Source organism: Acomys minous (genome assembly GCF_964271855.1).
Source record: "Acomys minous genome assembly, chromosome: 2".
In the NCBI taxonomy this organism is placed as follows: domain Eukaryota; kingdom Metazoa; phylum Chordata; class Mammalia; order Rodentia; family Muridae; genus Acomys; species Acomys minous.
The window spans coordinates 98,179,611-98,201,759 of record NC_140484.1 but is presented as its reverse complement, the minus strand read 5'-3'; the positions used below and the strand labels follow the sequence as shown (position 1 = coordinate 98,201,759).

The following is a 22,149-nucleotide window of genomic DNA, read 5'->3' as shown; positions in this document are numbered from 1 at the left end:
CAATATACTGGAATTCTTTAGTTAAAGGTAGACAAATTAGCAGTGTAGAACTCCAATGTGTTTTCAATTTGAGAGTTTACTTAATGAAAAGGGAGTTTGTACCATGATCAAGCCATCAGCCTTAACAACTTCCCACAAAGTGGGCAGGTAGGCAGAAGTTAAGGGGTTTCAATGGTGGGGTGGAGTTAGTAGCTGGAAGACTAAGGGCTTCCAGAGGCCTGAAAGTGGGCATCTGAGAGGATTGACTTGGGAAATCTATTGCTGATGAGGGAGAAAGGAAAACTGAAGGGGCCAGAGAGGGAAAGAAGGGACTGTGGGTTGAGGCTAATAAAGAGGAATTTTGTTAATGTTTTATAAAATAGTAAAGGAATCATCTGGTTCGGTATTCATGACTAGAAGGAGTTATTTTTTTCTTGGTTGGCTTATACCTAGTAGTCACTTTTTAATCAGGATAGAAGTGAAGATGCCTGGCAAAGCCATCCTTGCCCACCTCAGCAGAGAAGACTGGCAGCAAGCTGGCTGCCTCCATTCCACTGTGAGGATACATAAGCTAAGAGGGCAGCAAGCCACATGTTTCCTTTAAGATTACCTATGCATACATTATCAACCATCAATCATTGTGTTAAAATTTTTACATTAACTATTTTGTTACAGATTTTACAGGATTTTAATCACACCCAAAATGCTTATAATCTCTAGATATGATTGCTACATTATCAAAAGTATTAAAGTGTTAAACTAAAACCAAAATAGTACGGGATAGTGGCATTAGTCTTGTTTGGAAATAAACTGTCTCAATACTTTTTTAACTCTCCTTTCTCTGTCATGTAGTTAGATGGCTTGCCTGATATGAGAAAGACATTTCGGAAAAAACAATTAAACAATCATGCTTGGGTCTACAGAAGGGGTAGACATACCTCAACTCCAGAGTCAGCTTTTAGCTAGAGTGTGACAGCAAAAAACACCACCTATAGCAAAAGACAGGAAATACCAGTGAAACTAAATCCAGTAAGATGCTAAAAAAAGATGGCATAGATAATAGGAAATTTTTCAGTTCTGGTTATAGACAGGATGCTGCTCAGAGGTGCAAAAGCCAGAGAAGAATACATGAGGGGGTTTGTATGTTGAAGCTGGCCTACTCCTTTGTTTTCTTGCCCTCCTACTATGTCTTCCTCCAAGGCTCCCGGTTTGCAACTAACTTACAGACACATCAATGTAACTTAAAAGTTAAGACTAGGTTAGCTCAGCATAATACTTGTGGAAAAGCATATAATAAAGTATCTCATTGATCCATATGTTTAAAATAAATGTACTGACGTTCCAGGCACAGTTGACCTTCAACATTAAACTGAGCATAGCTCATCCAATCCAAACTTGTATAACAAATATCTTTCATTTCCTCATTCTACCAGGTAATATATATATATTTATGTGTGTGTGTGTGTTGATATGGTTCTAAAATATAAAGAGAATGTTTATTACAAAAAAATTACCTGGGGGAGGCAAACTATAGGCATGAAATCCATCATGTAGACAACATATATATATATATATATATATATATATATATATATATATATATATAATTAGTTTATTCATATTACATCTCAATTGTTATCCCATCCCTTATATCTTCCCATTTCTCCCTCCCTTCCACTTTCTCCTTACTCCCCTCCACTACAACTGTGACTGAGGGGGACCTCCTACCTCTGTATATGCTCATAGTGTATCAAGTCTTTTCTTGGTAGCCTGCTATCCTTCCTCTGAGTGTAACCAGGCATCCTCATCAAGGGGATGACGTCATATATAGGGCACCAGAGTTCGTGTGAAAGTCAGACCTCACTCTCCATTAATTAATTCTTGACCTTAAGGCCTGGGCTCTTAGTGTTTGTTTCAGGAAGTTGTCACCTGTGTCATTGTGTTCCATGTTCTTCACCACTTTTTCTTCTAACCAATTTAGTGTCTCTGGATTTATGTTGGGATCTTTGATCCACTTGGACTTGAGTTTTGTGCATGGTGACAAATATGGATCTAATTGCATTTTTTAATTGTAGACCTCCAGTTAGGCCAGCATCATTTGTTGAAGATCCTATCCTTTTTCCATTGAATAGATTTGGCTTCTTTGTCAAAAATCAACTGACCATATGTGTGTAGATTCATATCTGGGTCTTTGATTCAATTCCGCTGATCCACCAGCCTATTGCTGTACCAGTACCATTCTGTTTTAATTACTGTTGCTTTATAGTACAGCTTAAGATCAGGTATGGAGATTTCTCCTGGAGGACTTTTTCTTATACAAGATTGTTTTAGCTATTCTGAGTTTTTGTTTTGTTTTATTTTTCTATATGAAGTTGAGAATTGAACTTTCAACATCTGTAAAAAAATGTTCTGTAGGTATTTTGATAGGGATTGCACTTAATCCGTAAATTGATTTTGGTAAGATGGCCATTTTTACTATGTTAATTCTCCTGATCCATGAACAAGGGAAATCATTCCATCTTCTCATGACATCTTCAATCTCTTACTTCAAAGTTTTGAATTTTTTTTCAAACAAGTCCTTCAGTTGCTGGGTTAGAGTAACTCCTAAATATTTTATATTGCTTGTGGTTAAAGTGAAAGGCGTAGTTTTCCTAATTTCTTCATTTGCATGGTTTTCATTTGTACTACTGGCTTTTTTTAGTTAATTTTGTATCCAGCCAATTTGCTGCAGGTGTCTATCAGCTATAGGGCTCTTCTGGTGGAATTTTGGGGGTCACTTAGGTACACTATCATATCATCTGCAAATAGGGATAATTTGACTTCTTCCTTTCCCAGACAATATTATTCTTAAAGAATTCTGCATAGATACCCATTAAAAGAGAAAACTGTAAAAAAAAAAAAAGAGGACATATTAAGATAAAAAAATAAATAAAAGAGAAAACTGTTCACTTGAAGTATTCATAAATTTCATTGGAATACCAAACTTTTTCTCAGTCTCCCATTTATAAACACCAATAATATCTTACTCTAACAATTACAAACAGCACATAGTAGTAACAAAATGACACAAAAAAGAGAAATCGGAGAAACTCAGAAACCATAACATTTAGAAAGAAATCTTAATCAATGGAGTAACATATTTTCAAATCACACAGCTTATCAGTCTATATTGTCCAGCATACATAAAATACCATGATAAATTATCAGAAGAATGTATTCGCTAAACAATGATTTACATGAATAGACATTTCTCTAAATTAACTTTAACAGCATTTGAGAAAAATAAATTTAAAATTCAATATTTTAATTCCTAGTGAAAGACACACCTATACAACCTTGAGAGAGACTACTCAGATCCAATAGGCATACTGTTAACTAGAAATGCCATTTTATTCTGGATGCTACTAGATATTAGCTATGTTGTATGAAAAAATATTACAGTAACAGTGAATATGGAGTCTAATGAAAGAGATAATAAATAGGCCAAATGTAAGACATGCTTTTAACTCTTTGAAACATTAAGAAAATCTAGTGGAGCATAAACCATAAAATGAATGAACTCAGGCCTTACACAAAACTACGTTTCAAAGTATAGCAAATTTTCAGACTTGCCTATTCACTTTTGCACTAGCTTTATAGAAACAGCCAAAGGACTAGTATTGCAATTACATGTAAATATTGAGTCCTCTTAATTTTTCATTTGCTTATAAGCTGTAAGAGTTCTTTGGTAGAAATTTTGGGGTCACTTACATATGGTACCATATTATCCATGAATAGTAATTCTTTGAGTTCTTCCTTTACAAATCGCATCCCTTTGAGCTCATTTAAATGTCTCCTTGCTCTAGGTAGGACTTCTTCTACTATACTGAAGAGATATGGAGAGAATGGAGAGCCTTGTCTTGTCCCTGATTTCAGTGAAATTGATTTGAGTTTCTCTCTGTTTAGTTAAATGTTGGCTATAGATTTGCTCTATACTGCTTTTATTATGTTTAGGTATGTGCCCTTATATCCCTCATCTTTCCAAGACCTCTAACATGAATGGGTGTTGGATTTTGTCAAATGTTTTTTTGGCACCTAAGGAGAAGATCTTTCCCCCCTTTTATTCTGTTATGTGGTGGATTGCATTGATGGATTTCCTTATATTGAACCATCCCTGCATATCTGGGATGAAGCCTACTTGGACGTATTGTATTATATTTTTGATGTGACATTGGATTCAATTTGTAAGTATATTATTGAGTTTTTTTGCATCATGTTGATAAGAGAAGTTGGTCTGAAATTCTCTTTCTTTGTAGAGTCTTTCTGTGGCTTATCAAGGTGATTTTGGCCTTACAGAATGAGTTTGGGAATGTTCTTTCTGTTTTTATTTTGTGGGATAGTTTAAAGAGAATTTTTATTACCTCCTCTTTGTAGATCTGGTAGAATTCTGTACTGAAACCATCTGTCCCCAGGCTTTTGACTGCTTTTGTTTCCTTAGGAGATATAGGACTACTTATTTGTTTACCTGATCTTGATTCAATTTTGGTAATTGGTATCTATTTTTAGATTAGACATTAAGATGTTTTTTAGATCAAGATTGATGTTTTATTTTAATAGATATGAGATATTATAGATAGTAATCTCCATTCAGAAATTTAGACCCAACAAGCTAAGAAAAATGTTTAATTCAGGCTTGCCAATAAAAATAACCAAATCAGTATGAATGTAACCTTTATATAATTTATTATTGTTTTGTGGTTCTTCCTGCTGTATGTAGTATGCTTTACCCATGTGTAATAATATAAGTATATATGTTAAAGAACAAACATAATAAAAAATATTAAAGTTAAAATCCAAATAATTGTTCTGGAAGAAAAAGTTAAGACATACACTGTGTGGGGCTTGGGGAAGGAAATCAGAAAAGACACACAGAACTTGCAGAGGTGAAAGAAAAATTATGGAATAGGGAATCTTTTTCCATTTCTCTGATTACTCACAGTACTTGTAACGATCCCAATTCATATTAGGATCTAAGGTTCTGTAAGGCAAATATTTTGTTTGATTATCTAAGGGGTAGTAAGGCCAAATTTAATTGCAAAAGTGAATAAATTTAGATCGCTTCAAATTAGGTGCTGAGTGGGTAGGCTGGAGGTTTTCTCAAGGGCATCACAAGTGGGAATTTAAAGATATGGAAACCATCATTCCCATGGATAATGGCGGGGCTGGGAGAAAAAAATCACTGCAGCAAGCTGTCATGGGAATCCCTAGGATTCGGGAGACCTGCGTGGGAGAATATATAAGCCATTCAGTGGGTTGTCACTTGATTCAACAAGGGTCATGTTCTTATACTGGCTAAACTAGAGGAGAGTCTTGCCTGAAGGTCAGAGGGCAACCATGAAAACCTAGCTCTAGCCACAGGACAGGGTTGGTTCACACAGTCAAAAATGTTACAAGGGCCTAGATAAACTATGGGATTATAGATATCTCTGACTCGAAGGTGGAGGAAGAGACCAAGAAGAGGTACAATAGTGTTGTTAAGAAATTAGTCTCCTTAAGAAACCCTAAGGAAATGGCAGGATTGCAGCTCGAAAGGTGGGCAGACAAGTCAGGTAAAGAGATCCAACAGTAGCCTTGAAGTCCAAATGGATGCTGGACACTCAACACTTACTTCCTTGGACTCAGGAAAATCTTTACACAGACCAAAGAGGAATGTTAATTACTGCCACTGCTGGATGGGGTTCTGAGCAATTGGTGAACTGGAACATGAGTCTATTACCAGTGGACTTGAGATGAAGGATAGGATCCCAGTACATATTAGACAGTGAGGGTGAATGCAGGCACCAAGAGAACCTATCAAAATAACAGCACCACTGTAAGTGTTACAGCTCTGAGGGATGTCGTGTTGACAGTTGGGAGCCATAGAATACCACAAAGTCACACCACCTAAAAAATATCAAACTAGACACTTATTGGGAAAAAAGATCCCAGGAAAGTGACTGCATTTGCTTCAGCAAGAATGAGCAAAGAAATGAGAAGAGGAAATGGTTTATATAGGATTTCTTGGCAAGCAAAACTTTCCATGGAAAAGATTTCCAGTGCTAATTGGTGAGATTTCTATTCAAGACCTTGGGGCCTTGCCCATGGATTGGTGAGTTTTCAAGTCCTTATCTTTGGCTTCTTTGCTGTAGATCAGTGTCTGTGTCCAGCTATTGCTCCTGTTAATCACAAAACCTTTTTACATAGTATCTGGAGGATAATATAATGTGGAAGAGTCTGTGCCTTATGTGATTTTACTCTCTCCAAGATTCCCTTCTTTTTTTATTTTTTATTTTTATTTTTTTTGTTTTTTTCTCCTTTCTTAATTTATTCTTGTTACATCTCAATGGTTATCCCATCCCTTGTATCCTCCCATTCTTCCCTCCTTCCCATTTTCCTCTTATTCCCCTCCCCTATGACTATTCCTGAGGGGGATTACCTCCCCCTGTATATGTTCAAAGGTTATCAAGTCTCTTCTTGGTAACCTGCTGTCCTTCCACTAAGTGCCACCAGGTCTCCCCATCCAGGGGACATGGTCAAAGATGAGGCACCAGAGTATGTGAGAAAGTAATATCCCACTCTCCACTCTACTGTGGAGAGTGTTCTGTCCATTGGCTAGATCTGGGTAGGGGTTTAAGGTTTACCGCCTATATTGTCCTTGGCTGGTGCCTTAGTTTGAGCGGGACCCCTGTGCCCAAATCTGCCTATCATAATGTTCTACTTGTAGGCTTCTAGGACCCTCTGGATCCTTCTACTTTGCCATTCTCCCATGATTCTCTCATCTAGAGTCCCACTAGAATGTTCTCCCCACATGCTGGCAAGGATGTGGGGAGAGAGGAACACTCCTTCATTGCTGGTGGGAATGCAAATTATTACAACCACTTTGGAAATCTATCAGGTGCTAGCTCAGAAAAATGGGAATAGGGCTTCCTCAAGACCCAGCTATTCCATTCCTTGGAATATACCCAGAAGATGCTCCAGCACACAACAAGAAAATTTGCTCAACCATGTTCATAGCAGCCTTATTCATAATAGCCAGAACATGGAAACAGCCTAAGTGTCCATCAATAGAAGAATGGATAAAGAAACTGTGGTACATATACACTATGGAATACTATTCAGCTATTAAAAACATGGAATTCCCAAAATTTGTGGATAAATGGATTGAGCTAGAAATGATCATAATGAGTGAGCTAACCCAGAAGCAGAAAGACTAAAATGGTATATACTCACTTATATCTGCATATTAGCCCAAGGTGCATGTCCCACGAAAGCCTTCACTTACCAGGAAACTGAGACAGAGGGGACAACATTCTAGTGGGACTCATCACCAGTACTTTTTGTTTCATTTGGAACAAAAGAAAGATTTCAGGTTCTAGAGTATTATTATAGTGACTTACTTATATATCCAATGATACTAAAAACTCAAGCAAACACTTCTATCCCACCTTTCAGTCAATTGATAATCCAGACCTGCTCTTTTCCTTCCTATAATGCCCATGTCCCTAGGAAATTTTCTTTCCTAGCATCAAGCAACAAGAAAGGAGCCTGTGAAAACACTTTAAGGCATCACCATGAATCAAAGTATACATAAAGAAATTTATATCTTTATTTAATTACTTCTGTTCATGCTGCATATCTTCAAAAGTAGTATTTTAATACTGCATATTTAATAATGTAGGAGAGAATAATTTCTAAAATGTGTGAGTTATGGTAACTTTTTAAACTATAGGTTCATTTTGGTACATGATGTTTTATTTAAATATATTTATAGCATCATTTTCATTTTCCCAACTTCTCCCTCTATACGCTGCTTTAAATACTTCTTACTCTCTGTCAAACTTATGGTGGTTTTTATACACACACGCACACACACACACACATACACACACACACACACACGTGTGTGTGTGTGTGCGTGTCTGTGTATGAGAGAAATATAAATACAACCTTCTTTGGGAATTTAATCCTATTGCATATATACTTTTCTGTGGGCTTAAGAATGAGTATCTTATAAAACAGTTAGGAATAATCATTTATGATAGTGATGAAAAGCTTCAGTAAGAGCCATGCTCTATTTAGCCATGTGTATTTTATTGGTTTCGTATTAGGTATGTTTATCTTTTGCTACATAAGCCTTGAGTTCAAGGAGATAGCCATTAGTTAATGATCCAACAGAGTTGCCAATATTCTTCCTGTCATGATATCTTGTCATTCAAGTTATTGCTGTGGTTAAAAGGTTCTGTACCTGGGTTCAAGTATATTTTTCTTCTTTAACATCTTTCAAAGCACCTTCTTAACTTTATAAATCTAGTCTTTATTTAGCAGGCTCTCATCTAGTCCCCACTCAAGATCTCTCAGACTCATAACAAAAAAAGAAATCTCACCAATAAGTGCTTTACCTTCCATTCTGTGAGAGAAACCAAATACAACAATATAAGCTATATTGTAGTGTAAGTCTCTTGGATTCCTCTTACCAACAACTTCATAGAATATTTTCATAACTTCATAACTTGTATTAGTATTTTAGTTAAATAGGCTATGGATTTTAGTGAATGTATCATATTTTAAAGTGTGCATAATTATGCTGAAAGAATTTACATGGAAGTATACACACACATACATACACACATATATGTATATCAATATAATTATGAATATATACATAAATGTGTATGTATTTATATAAACACAAACATATATACATTTAATTTTAGGCAAAAGTAAGATAATTATTCCATATTCATATTAAAAGTACATTTATGTTTAATTGCATTTAATGGTTTATATTTTGTATCCTCATAGGGTTATTTTGCAGAAGCATCATTTCAGTATATTATTTAATCAGTAAAAATATTCCTTCTTTAACAGTACAATGGTAAATTAATTTATGCATTCTGTTCATTCAACTTTACAATGTGATTTGAGAACATATTTGTCTGGACTGTCTTTTTATACATAGCTATTGAAAGCTTCAGTTTTCACCAACAGCCCAGGCCTTAACATCAACAATTAATAAATGGGACCTCATGAGGCTGAGAAGCTTCTGTAAGGCAGGTGACACTGTCAAGAGAACAAAGCGACAGCCTACAGACTGGGAAAAGATCTTCACCGACTCTTCATCTGACAAAGGTCTAATATCCAAAATATATAAAGAACTTAAGAAATTAAACACCACCAAACCAAATAACCCAATAGAGAAATGGGGCGCAGAGCTAAACAGAGAATTCTCAACAGAGGAATATCACATGGCTGAGAAACACTTAAAGAAATGCTCGACCTCCTTAGTCATCAGAGAAATGCAAATCAAAACGACACTGAGATTCCATCTTACACCCATCAGAATGGCTAAGATCAATAACTCAACTGACACCTCATGCTGGCGAGGGTGTGGAGAAAGAGGAACACTCCTGCATTGCTGGTGGGAATGCAAACTAGTACAACCACTTTGGAAAGCTATCTGGTGCTTTCTCAGAAAAATGGGAATAGGGCTTCCTCAAGACCCAGCTATTCCACTCCTTGGAATATACTCAGAGGATGTACTACTACACAACAGGGACATATGCTCAACCATGTTCATAGCTGCCTTATTCATAATAGCCAGAACTTGGAAACAACCTACGTGTCCCTCTATAGAAGAATGGATAAAGAAACTGTGGTACATTTACACTATGGAATACTACTCAGCTATTAAAAACAAGGAATTTCCAAAATTTGTGGACAAATGGATTGAACTAGAAATTGTCATAATGAGTGAGTTCACACAGAAGCAAAAAGAGCTAAATGGTATATACTCACTTATATCGAGACACTAGTCCAAGGTGTACGTCCCCATGAAAAACTGTACCTACCAGAATAGTGGGTAAGAGGGGAGGACATCCTATTGAAACTTTAGGTGTGAGAAGCCTGGGAGAAAGAGGAAATGGAAGGACCCAGTGGGTCCTGGAAAACTACAGGCGAGTCTGGGCCCTGGGGCCCTCCGCAAACTGTGGCAACAGCCAAGGAAAAAATAGGCAGTAAAAACCTTGGACCCCTACCCGGACTAGCCGATGGACATTCTCCACTGTTGAGTGGAGAAGGAGATCTAACTTTCACACAAACTCTGGTGCCCCATATTTGAACATGTCCCTTGGACGGAGATGCCTGGTGGCACTCAGAGGAAAGATAAGAGGTCACCAAGGAGAGACTTGATACCGTATGAGCACATTCAGGGGGAGGAGGTCCCCCTCAGACACAGACTTAGGGGAGGGGAGGGGAGGGGAGTAGGGGGGAAGCGGGAGGAAGGGAGGAATGGGAGGATACATGGGATGGGCTAACAACTGAGATGTAACATGTATAAATTAATAAAAATGTATTTAAAAAAAAAAAGAAAGAAAGCTTCAGTTTTCTTATTGTTTGTTCACTTTTATTTTTGTTTTACTCTCCTTGACTAGGTTCTCCTTTTCATTGCCTATTTTACAATTTCTTTTCTTTTTGCATGGTATAATTTCTTTGGGATTTATGATTCATGACTGATAGATAACTGCAAAAAACTCTGTAGCAGATAGAAAATTTGGAAGAAGTGACAGTGTTACTCTACCTATTGTTTCTGTGCAGACTATCTTCTCTTCTTCTGGGTCACCTTTCTTTGCTTTGACATTGGCAAACATTTTTGCATTAAACTCATTCGTGTTATCTCCACCATTTGAGTGTAAAACTCATATTTTTAAAAGCACACCTTTTATTAATTGAAATGATATACATTTCTTTCAGTAATTTGTCTCTGTGTTAGTTATCATTTTCTCAGCATTGCTTCAGTGATTAACTCATAAGATGTTGTCTTTGAAATATTTTCCAAGGTTGGTAAATGTTTTAACGGGCAGGATCTCTTCTACCATATGTTCTATTGAGTGAATGATCCAGTATTCATATGCTATCCTCTTGTCATCAAAGTTTTGAATATTTTTGAATCTTCTGAAAGTAGTTAGTTTGAGAAACAAATTAAGTATATATGTATGTTTATATATGCATGCATGTATTTATAATTAGTATATATGTGTATATATACATATATACGTATATATATATATATATTTGGTCTAAACATTATGTACACATATATGGATGTATATACATATAATGGAATATATCTCAGTTTAGAACTGTTTGTTATGGACCATGAGACCTTCTGATTGTATTCCTTGCATTCATATCAAGAATGAAACAAAAAGAAAAACAAATCATATTGAATGGCATTCAAAACGCTGTTGAGCTCAAAGTTCAGTGAGAGATCATGTCTTACAAAGTAATTTTAAGGCAGATTAAGCTTAAGCTGACTTCCAGCATGCACAAACCTATGCTCACATATAAAGAATACTTACACACAAATGAATACTCATTTACAGAGGTGCATTTATGTGTTTGCAAATGTCTAAGAACTCATAAGTTTCATATGATAAGAAGTCTTAGTGGTCCTAACTTGCTTTTAATAAAATTATACATTTTTTGCTGGAACACATTGATTTAAGTCCCAAAGTTTTAGACAAACTAACTTTGAACCTCTTTTTTTTCATTCTGAACATTTATTTTTATCTTCTTTTTTAAATAATATATTTTATTGATTTATTTATATTACATCTCAAATGTTATCCCATCCCTTGTATCCTCTCATTCATCCCTCCTTCACATTTTCCCCTTACTCTCCTCCCCTATGACTGTGACTGAGGGGTTTATGATATGTTTTTATAAGATATTAAGTGTAAAACTATTTCATGGATTATACATGCCTCTGATGAGTCTACATATCTATGAACGTTCACTTCATTCTTTCTTTATATCACATCAAGTAGTTGATGTGGTTTTATTCAATAGGTTCAATTCTGTATGTTACTCAAATTCTAGAAGATGAAAGATTCTAAACCCTTGATTCTGCTCAAGCTGTTTCTTTGCTGTTCTCACTTCACAGGTGATTATTTTCTTTGTTCATGGAATTATTATGCTAATGGAAAGCATCAATATCCACCGTCTGCAATGAGAAATGTCTTGTTTTGAAATGAATTTCTTCTTTAAATTTTAATATAACTTTCTTTAAGTGTTTAATGAAACCACTGAATAAGAAAGTTCTGGTCTGAAGTAGTGCACTCTGACGGTATCTTGCATTATCTCTCATTTACCACAAATATATCACTCACTACAAAGTCAAATTTAACAGACTTAGAGACACAGTATTCAGTCACGGATGTACTGAAAGACTCAGGTTTGTATCGTGGAGAGGGAAATTCTTTTTATTATATCCTCTGTCTATCTAGGTGGCAAAATCTGATGACAAAATAAAAATTAACTGAGGACAATATGTGTTCTCCAGTGCATTTTCCAATGACCAATAAAAAGACTATGAGTGTATGCTAAGAATGTACAGATTCAACACAAATCGCAACTAAATTGTGCTGGAATTTAGTTGCAAATTGGGTTGAATCTGTAGATGTTGTTACTCCGATTTCTTTTTTTTATTTTTAATTTATTCATTTTACATCCCAAATATAGCCCATTCTCTCATTTCTTCCCAGACCAACCCTCACTCCTCATCCCCCTCCCCAAAGCCCCTACTTTAGAAAGGGGGAGACCTCCTCACCTAACATCTGATTTCAGGCTATCAAGTCTCATCAGGACTGCCTGTGCCCTGACTTAAATGTGTGTTTGTTAATTTGTGTTCCATTATACAAGTGTATTTCTATGTCTCTCATAAGTATTGTATCTGGAAAAGAATTTTTCTTTGGGATTATCCACTACCTAATACTCCTCAAAATCTTTCTGGCTACTTTTGCACATAGTCCCATGAGAATTGAGGAGAGAAATTAGTTAGGTATTTCGGAACTTATGCTCCAAAGTCTCCTTGTGTCTACATATAGCCCATTGAATATTTTTCCATTATTTCCCTTCTGGTGTAAGAAGAAGCATCAGTGATAAGTGCAGAATAATTCACTGATCTATGCACATAGCAATATTTCATTGGGAGTCCTTTTATTTCTATGTGTCCATAACAAAATAATACATGACTTTTTTCTCCTCTAATATGATTATCTAGTCTTAGTTCCTTGTTCACTTAACAGTGTGAGTTATGGCTTCTGCCACATGGCATGGATCACATATCTAAGCAAAAATATGGTGGTTATTCCTATAATATTTGTGACACTCCAGCACCAGTATATATTGAACACATGTCACTGTTTTAGGTTTTGGGGTTCATAAATGGTGATCAGGATTATTTCATTTCTCTTCCAGTAACATGGAGTGTAACTTTCAAGAATATGAATGTAGGAAGTCCTGGGGAAGTTTCTGTTTTTCATCCAGATCACGGCATAAGTAGTTGTATCTGAAGTAACAGGACTTTAAAAAGAGATTGTGGAAGTTATAGCTTCTGAAATGGTGTAAATGTTTGAATGTTAGACAATATGGCACCTTTATCAGACCACTCAAAAACCCAGGATTTATTCCTTGCAGAAGAGAAAATTGCTTTGTGGTTGGAGATATGTATTTGAGGTATTATCACTTCAAGTATTTATTGACTCCATTTTATTTCCTTCTCTCTCTCTCTCTCTCTCTCTCTCTCTCTCTCTCTCTCTCTCATGTGTGTGGTGCATGTGTGTGTGTGTGTGGTGCATGTGTGTGTGTCTGTGTAAAAGCTGCTTTGATTTATTTGAGAATTTTAAGCAGTATTGAACTGTATATTTTACCATTCTTTCTTTTATCCACGGCCTCAAAATATCAGCTACATTTGCTAACAAAATAATTACCTTTTTAAATTAATTATTATTTATGTACATAACTACTCTTTGATATGTATATTAAGTATAGAATACACATATACATTTATTTGTGGTGTTTATGTTTAGGACTGACATCTTGGTATTAAATAGACTATCAGTCTAGAGAAGACTGATTCTCATTCACCTAGCATTCATTAATTGACTGTAGCTTTTTTCTAAGTTTGAGCTTTGTGAATACTTACCCCATGTCATGGATTGGGTGGCAACTGTGATTTCATTAGGTATGCATGTGATTGAGATTTCATGTGTGAAGCTTCCACACTTTACATAGTAGACATTTTCCTCATTGCAGTCATCCTGTTCCTCTGGAACATGATTTTTTCTACTTTCTGCATTGTTCTGTGATTTTGGTCTATGGTACATATTGAAGATTATAAGTTTTGGTTTGGAATACTATCACACTATCATTTTTTCTCATTTGCAATTACACAAGGTTTGGAAATCTGTTGCAAGGTGAATCTTCTGTGGTGAAAGTGATACCTAAATTTGTCTCTCTTTATAGGTGTGTATTGACACTGCCAGAAATTATATTATTTCAGAAAATTAGCAGAGGTACTTTCTTCTCCAGGGTCTATGATTTCACTCATCATGGTAGTTGTCTGGGTTTACAGTAGCATACACAATATATTTCATTGGCCACGATATGCTATATTAATATGAGAGTCTACTCACAAGAGATATTATGAAAAATTTAGATGGGGTTTTCATTCTCGAAACCAGGAATACCCTTGTAAATGCCAAGATTTGGAAAATTGTAAACACTTGAAATAGTTGGAAATATCAGGGAGTTTGCTCGGAAGCTTGGTAGCAATATTAGCTGCATTATTTATATTAACAGAATATGCTGTCATAGAGTAGAATGAACACACACCTAAATGACTAAGAGACTCTTTATAGCATCTCAATTTTGTAATAAGTTCTTGAATCAACTTTACTGGAAAGTAGATGAACAAAGTTTAGGATTTTAATGAAAGATTGTAGTAGAATATAAGAGAGTCTTCCGTACTGCTCTAGTTACTTTATATGTATTGAAATCAAAGTAGAATATTTTGTGAATTTTCAAAGAAATCAATCCAGTATTTGAAAAATGAAAGTTGAAACTGAAAAAGCGCAGAGGCACCTGAAGTAGGAAGGAAGAGGAATAGATAGTTCCAAAGAGTGAACAGTAGTTTGATCCTTGGGTTATATTCACTATGTTACTTTTCTTTTTGAGGTCATGATATTCATGGCAAGGTAGAAGGCTCAGAAAGTTCCATTTGGTTGGGAATACCTAGAATATTCCCCTATAATGCACACATTAAAAACATGGCATAATGGTGTAACCACAGAATCTCAGATTTGGGGCAAGAGGATGAAAGAAAAATCTCTGAGTTTTATTTGCCACATAGCCTAGATTCTTTGACAAATTTCATTCCCATGAGAAACAATATCTTAACTGTGACAGAAGGAAGTAAAATAAATCTGCATAGTATCTATTTTGGATGAACATTTTATGTACAATTACACTCATGAATTCCAAACAGCTGGATTGCTTATACAATTCTTAGACTACATAAAGCCAGCCTAAATCCCGGTATGGCTGGTGTCAGGACCCATAAAACACTACTCTACTGGAGTGGTTATTGGCATTTAATAGACTGATGTAGGAAACAGAGTAAGACTTATGCTGGGATGCATGCCTTGAGAAGCTACTCATCTTCCAGTAGATGGTGCAATATTCATGGACACAAAGATGATGTGAATAATGTCAGTTGTTACTAAAGAGAGAGAAAGTATAAGAACCTTGGATGGCATTATGATGTTGGTATTAGAAGAAATTTAGTGTAGGGAAAAATTTTAGTTCTTTCAATGATACAATATCTTATATTAATATTTTAAAATGTTATCCATATGAATTGCACTTTATGAAAAATAATAGAAATTATCCTATGTGGTCACCTTTTATGCATCATCACATACAAACACAGAAAAAAGGTTATGAATATTTTTTCATCATTTCATTTCTAAAAACAAATACCTCTTAAATTATTTCTGTATTATTACAAGACTATGAAACCTTGCTAATTGAGTATTTATGGAGTAAGGCTGAAACATATTACTTGTGAGACTATTTTCTTTTATTTGAATCATTCACATAGTATTTTTTTCTTCAGATAACATCTTGTATATTGTATGGAAGCAGAACCCATCAATAAAACAATCTGGTGGCCTATAGGTTAGGCCAAAAGTAAGAGGTGGGGCATCTGGGAGTCAGAAAGGTTTCTGGAAGTAGCCAGGTGTGGAGGATTCAGCCTGCAAGATATGTATGAGCACAAGTAAACAGCCATGTGTCAAATTATAAATTAGCATAATTTTCTATTTTAAGTTATGAGCTATTCAGAGAAGAGCCTAGCTATGTGGCCAATGTACTTGTAATATAGCTTGAGCCTCATGATTCATTATTCCTGAGATTGTGAACCAGAAGAAAGACCTCCATCAACAGTTTTCTAAGATTCAGATACTTCATTAAGGTGCATGTTATAGAATCTTATAAACTTGCTGGTTTTAAATGCCTTCATTCACTTGCTTCATATATATATATATATGAAATGGGTATTTGGATTGCTTAGATTCCTTTAGTGATGACCTTTTCTGGAATAAGCACTGAAAGAAGAGGTTTGATGGGAAAGTTCCACTTGGAGAAGAATGTTCCAAGGTCACTGATTGTTTTCATAATATGGGTTTCTGTATTGGTTTCCATTTCCCATAGAAGTAATTTTCTCTAAAAATGGGTGAGCTAGGCATTGATCTAGGAGTATTGGAGAATATCATTAGGAGTCATTTTATATTTTGTTTGTTTCTTGTTTCATGTTTCTATTTATATATTTAGGTTAGTACTAGACCTGGGATATCTATTGTATAATTTGAGGTTTTTATATGTCCACCCTTGCTCTGAATAATGATGCAGAGACCTTTATATTTATTTAAAGATTCATGCACTATAACTGGGCAGATACTCAGCCTTTATAAAGTACCAATAGAGGCCTGTGCTATTTACAATCCACATGATCCATTACCTGCCATCTAAGTATCAACCTGTCACCTACTTCTTCATCTGTGTACAGATGGACATGCTTCTTTCTCAAGTGCCCACCTAATACCTTCTCCCTGGGCTCAAAACTATACCTTATCCTCTACAGGCCAGCTATTGGATATTCAGATCTTTATTCAGCTAGTCAGAAGATGATGGAGAACAATGTTCATAACATGTCAAGACAGGAGATGCTTCATAATAGTTACAATGCCAAAATCTGGACTGAAACCTGATCTCTCAGTACAAAAGTAAGCATTTCAATACACATGTGCAAAAACATCCTACAAAAATCTAGTCTTTAGTTCTAATCAGCATTGTATATCACAACTCCCATGGACTAGACCTGAAGTCAAATCAAATATTGATTTGTTCCTCCCACAAGCATTGTTCCACAGCTACACTAGCATATCTGGCCGGCAAGACTCTACTATCAATCAAATGGTTTGTGGCTGGCTTGGTGTTTACATGTCTCTTTAATAGCATGGAAAGAGCCTTCTTTAACCAAAGATATTGGTATATAGGGATGAAATCACTCCCTTGTTACCAGCTCTACATCTTCATCATCAGTGACTTATATATGAGTTGTCTTAAGTAATGGGGCCTTGTCAGTTTGTGGAGAGCAAATTATAATCTTAGTAACAGTCTCAGTTGCTCAGGTAGTCCCATGGGAATTCTTTGGTCACAACTCAATAAAATGTAACCTCTATAAGTGAAATTCAAGCTTTTTCCCTTGGACTCTCCTTGGCTTCTTTGGGTCTCTGGATTTTGGAGTGGTTATCCTGTTCTATATGGCTAATATCCACTTATAATTGAATACACACTCCCTTCTTTTTTTTTTGACTCTTAAAAGGTATCAATTATAACAAAAATCTAAGAATTTACAAGTTGCATTTTTTGGGGCAGAGTACTCTGAAGAAAGTTTGTACAGCCATTTGTTTTGAGTATTACAACTATTCAGTTCTGCAGTACTGGGAAGGCAGAATGTATTTAGCACAAAAATAATTCCTGGGAGTTACAAACAAGAGAAACAACACCTTTTAAAAAGATTTTTTTACTTTTCTGGTAGAAATATATGTATTTTTCTGAGTCTGGGTTTCCTCACTTAGGTTGCTCTTTCTAGTTCCATCCATTTGCCTGCACACTCATGTTTTTCTTGTTTTTAAATGGCTGAGTAGTATTCCACTGTGAAAATATACCACAGTTTCTTTATCTGAGGCTTTTATGTCTTTTCCCAGTTTCTGACTATAATGAATAAGGCTTCAATGAACATATTTGAGCCAGTTTCTTTGTGGTAAAGTAGAGCATCTTTTGGTTATAAATCCCAGGAGTGATATTGCAGACAAGAAAAGTAGATGTAGGGAGAAAACTGAGTGGGAGATAGGATGGGGTGGATAATGGGAGTGTAGATCATGTGTAAGGAAAGAGGAAGAGGGAGTGAAGAAAAAAGGGGAGAGAGAATAGTAGTGAGCAGCTGGTATCTTCTGGGAGTTTAATGGGAGTGACCCTAGCTGAAACTCCAAGCAATGGGGGTAAAGGAGCATAAAGTTAGAACATCCTATGGTCAGGAGAGGTTCCCAGTGGAGGAAGGAAACACCAGTTCATACAACTACAAGACATGTAGGATCAAAGATGGAACAGAGATAAAAAAAATGGCAAAGTAGTGACTAGCCCAGCTTGAGACCCACCCCATGGGAGAGGCCTGGCCACTTTCACTACTACTAATACTCTCCTATGCTTCAGACAGGAAATCTGGCGTAACCGTCTTCTGAAAAGGTTTCTTCGGCAGCTGATAGAGACAGAGGTAGTGACCCAAGGCCAAGCAATATGGAGAATGCTGTGAAAGATTGGGAGAAAGGATGAAGAGAGCAGGAGAAATCAAGGGCAACACAAGAAGACATACAGAGCAATATAACCTTGGCCCATGGGAGCTCACAGAAACAAACCAACCAACCAAAGAGCTTGAATGTGCAGAGCCTAGACTCCCTATACATATATAGGACATGTGCATTTCGGTCATCATGTCAGTCCCCTAACAATAGGAGTAATGGCTGTCTCTGAATCTGTTACCTACTGCTGGATCACATTCCCCTAGATAGGCTTTCTCGTTACTCCCCAGTAGGAGAGGATGTGTCTACTTCTGTCCTGACTTGAGATACTAGGGTGGTTTAGTTCCAAATGGGGACCACTCCTTCTCTGGGACAAATGAGAGGGGGAAATGGGAGAAGGGACATAGGAGATAGCACTGAGAGGAGAGGAGCAACGGTGCTGGAATTAGGATGTAAAGTGATTAAATAAATAAATAAATAAATAAATAAATAAATAAACGTAGGGGAAAACGTAACTTAGCCTTCTGTTACTGGAAGTTTGACTTGTTGAAAAGACATGTACACTGAGACTCTAACTCCTCTGTTACATCATAATTTTATATGTAGCACCTTTATATATGCATATATGTCTATAAGCTCATATTGTATTTATTCCCCTTGCTACTCCTCAAATGCTTTGCATTTTAGCTCTCTCTCTCCATATCCCTTCACTCATCCCCACTTTCCTTCTGCCTCCCTACTTAATTCTCCATTTGGAGATTCCCTTTGTTCATCCACAGCTATCTACTTTTCCCTAAGGGATCTATTTCTTGCATCTAATTCTTTAGTCTATACCTATCCTTTGCAGTTTTAATGATTGTACATTGATAATAATTGAATTAGCAAATAATATACACATATAAACAAATACATACTGTATTTCTCTTTCTGAGTCTGAGACATATCACTTGGGATAAATTTTGTTATCTCATTTCATCCATTAAATAGAGATTTCAAAATCTCCTTGTTTTTAATGGTTGAGTGATTAAACACTGGACAAATGTACCATGAATTATTTACTCATATTTTATATAGTGACACTATATATATTTTATATAGTGACTGGTTGTTTCCAGTTTCTCAATCTTAAAATTTGAGCAGTGCTGAATACGGTTGAGTAGGTCTCTGTGGTAAGATGAATCATCCATAGGGTAAATTCCCAGAGTGATATTGCTGGATCTTTAGGTATATTGCTTCCTATCTTCCTGAGTAAAACACAATAGTTTTCCATAATTGGGTTACAAGATTTCACATCCATCACCAGTATATGAGTGCACCCTCTACTCCCCATTCTCACCACTATGAGCTATCACTTGAGAGGTTGAGTTTAACCATTACGCATATAACATAAAATCCCAAGTTATATTAATTTGCTTTTATCTTATGGATAAATATGTTGAACATTTATTTCAGTGTTATTGGGCCATTTGATGCTCCTCTACTGAGAATTCGTTCCTGTATTTGTATTAGATTATTTGTTTGCTTGGTATCAGTATTTTTGAGATTTTAAAATATATATTCAGATTATTAGCCTTCTATTGTATTTACAGTGGTTAAACCTCCTTACCCATTCTGTAGCCTGTCATTTCCTCTGAAATAAGGTGTTCTTTGCTGTGCAGAAACTTTCTGGTTTCATGGCATCACAGTTACTAACTCCTGAGCTTAGTGCCTGTGGTAATGATGTTTTCTTCAGAAAATCTTTTCTTGTGTCAGTGAGTTCAAGGCTATTTTTTCACATATTCTTCCATTAGGTTCAGTGTATATGTTTTTCTGTTGAGGTCTTTGATCTATTTAAAGTTGCATTTTCTTTCTTCATGGTCTTGAGTAAGAGGGGGATGGATGGACCCTGAGGGGCCAGGAGCTCCACAAGAAGAACATCAAAACCAGCTGATCTGGACCTAGGTGGGCCAGCTCAAAATAATGCACCAACCAAGGAAAATGCATGCAGAGAATGTAAACACCTTTTCAGATGTAGCCAATGGGCAGCTCATTCTCTATGTGAAGGAGTGGAAGAAACATGGACTGCCTCTGACCTTGCAGGCCCAGAGAAGAAGGGAATACTGGATATCCTACTAAGACCTGATAGCCTTTGGTCAGATGGTGGGCGAGGAGGCACTTCCTGTCAGAAGACTAAAGGAACGCAATAGGGAAAGAAAGAGAGTGGGAGGGGTGGGAACAGGAAGATATGAGTGAGGGGGTAACAGATGGGATATAACAACTAAAATAAAAATATATGACATTGAAATTAATATACTTTTCTTTATATAAAAAGTTTATATTTTGATATAAAGATATTAACTTTATACATCATGTAGTAGTATTATGCTCACCTATTAGTTATTATCATCAATAACAAAGCATAATCTTTTTCATTTTTATGATAAATTATAGGAGGAAGTATGTTAATTAAATGAAATAAAGGCCTAATATTGATGAAGATGTTCATAAATATCTCCTTAACAATATGACTATACATGTTATATTATATGTATATTAATGTTAATATTAATCATATCTAAATTTTTTGTTGAAAAAAAAGGTAGAACTCAACAACAAGAGAAACAGCAGAAAGTCTACAAACTCATGGAAACAGAACAACTTCAAACGCAATGACCTCTGGGTCAGGGATGAAATAACAAAAGAACTTAGAGACTTGCTAAAATTCAGTGAAAATGATGACACCCTGTTGTAGGTCTCCAGATTGTCTCAGAGATGCCTTCGCCTTTGGTTTCTCTTCTTTCTCCAAGCCTTCTCATATCTTGTTACTGGCACATGGACATTTGATTAACTATATTCATACCAACTTTATTTGGAATACCCAGGAACTCGAAGCAACCCAGATGTCCCTAAGCCAAAGAATGGATAAAGAAAGTGTGGTATATTTACACAATGGAATACTATTGAGCTATTCAAACAAGGAAATCATGGAATTTTCAGGGAAATGGATGGAATTATAAAATATCATTCTGATTGTGGTAGCAAAGACCTGAAAACATACATATTGTATGTACTCATTTATAAGCAGATAATAATATAGTACAGGATAATCATGTGACAATTCACAAACCCAAAGCAGCTAAGTAACAAGGAAGTCCCAAGGGAGGACATTTCATCCTGAGTAAGAATGGGAATAGAATAAAAGTGAAAATGGATGAAAGGGGAAACAGGGTAGGAGGGAGAGTGTGGAGGAAAATGAGGATTGGGATATCCACATTAAAAACATACTTTTGGTTGGTTGTTTTGCTAAATGTGAATTTGTATGTTTTTACAATATCATTTGTGTACATTGTACAGGTTTGTGCGTGCATTTTTATGTTTCTCTAGAGCCTATTAGTCTATGTGAGCTTTATCCTTGTATTTCCCTATATTAATGTCCTGAGATTGAAAATCTGACTTAAATTCAGTTAACTGG

At 35.9% G+C, this 22,149-nt stretch overlaps 1 long non-coding RNA gene across 2 annotated transcripts in view; it reads left to right on the top strand.

Moving 5' to 3' along the window:
- LOC311592787 overlaps window positions 1-22,149 on the top strand; it is a 211,578-nt gene that overhangs the window by 138,860 nt on the left and 50,569 nt on the right. The gene's annotated exons all lie outside the window — the stretch shown is intronic.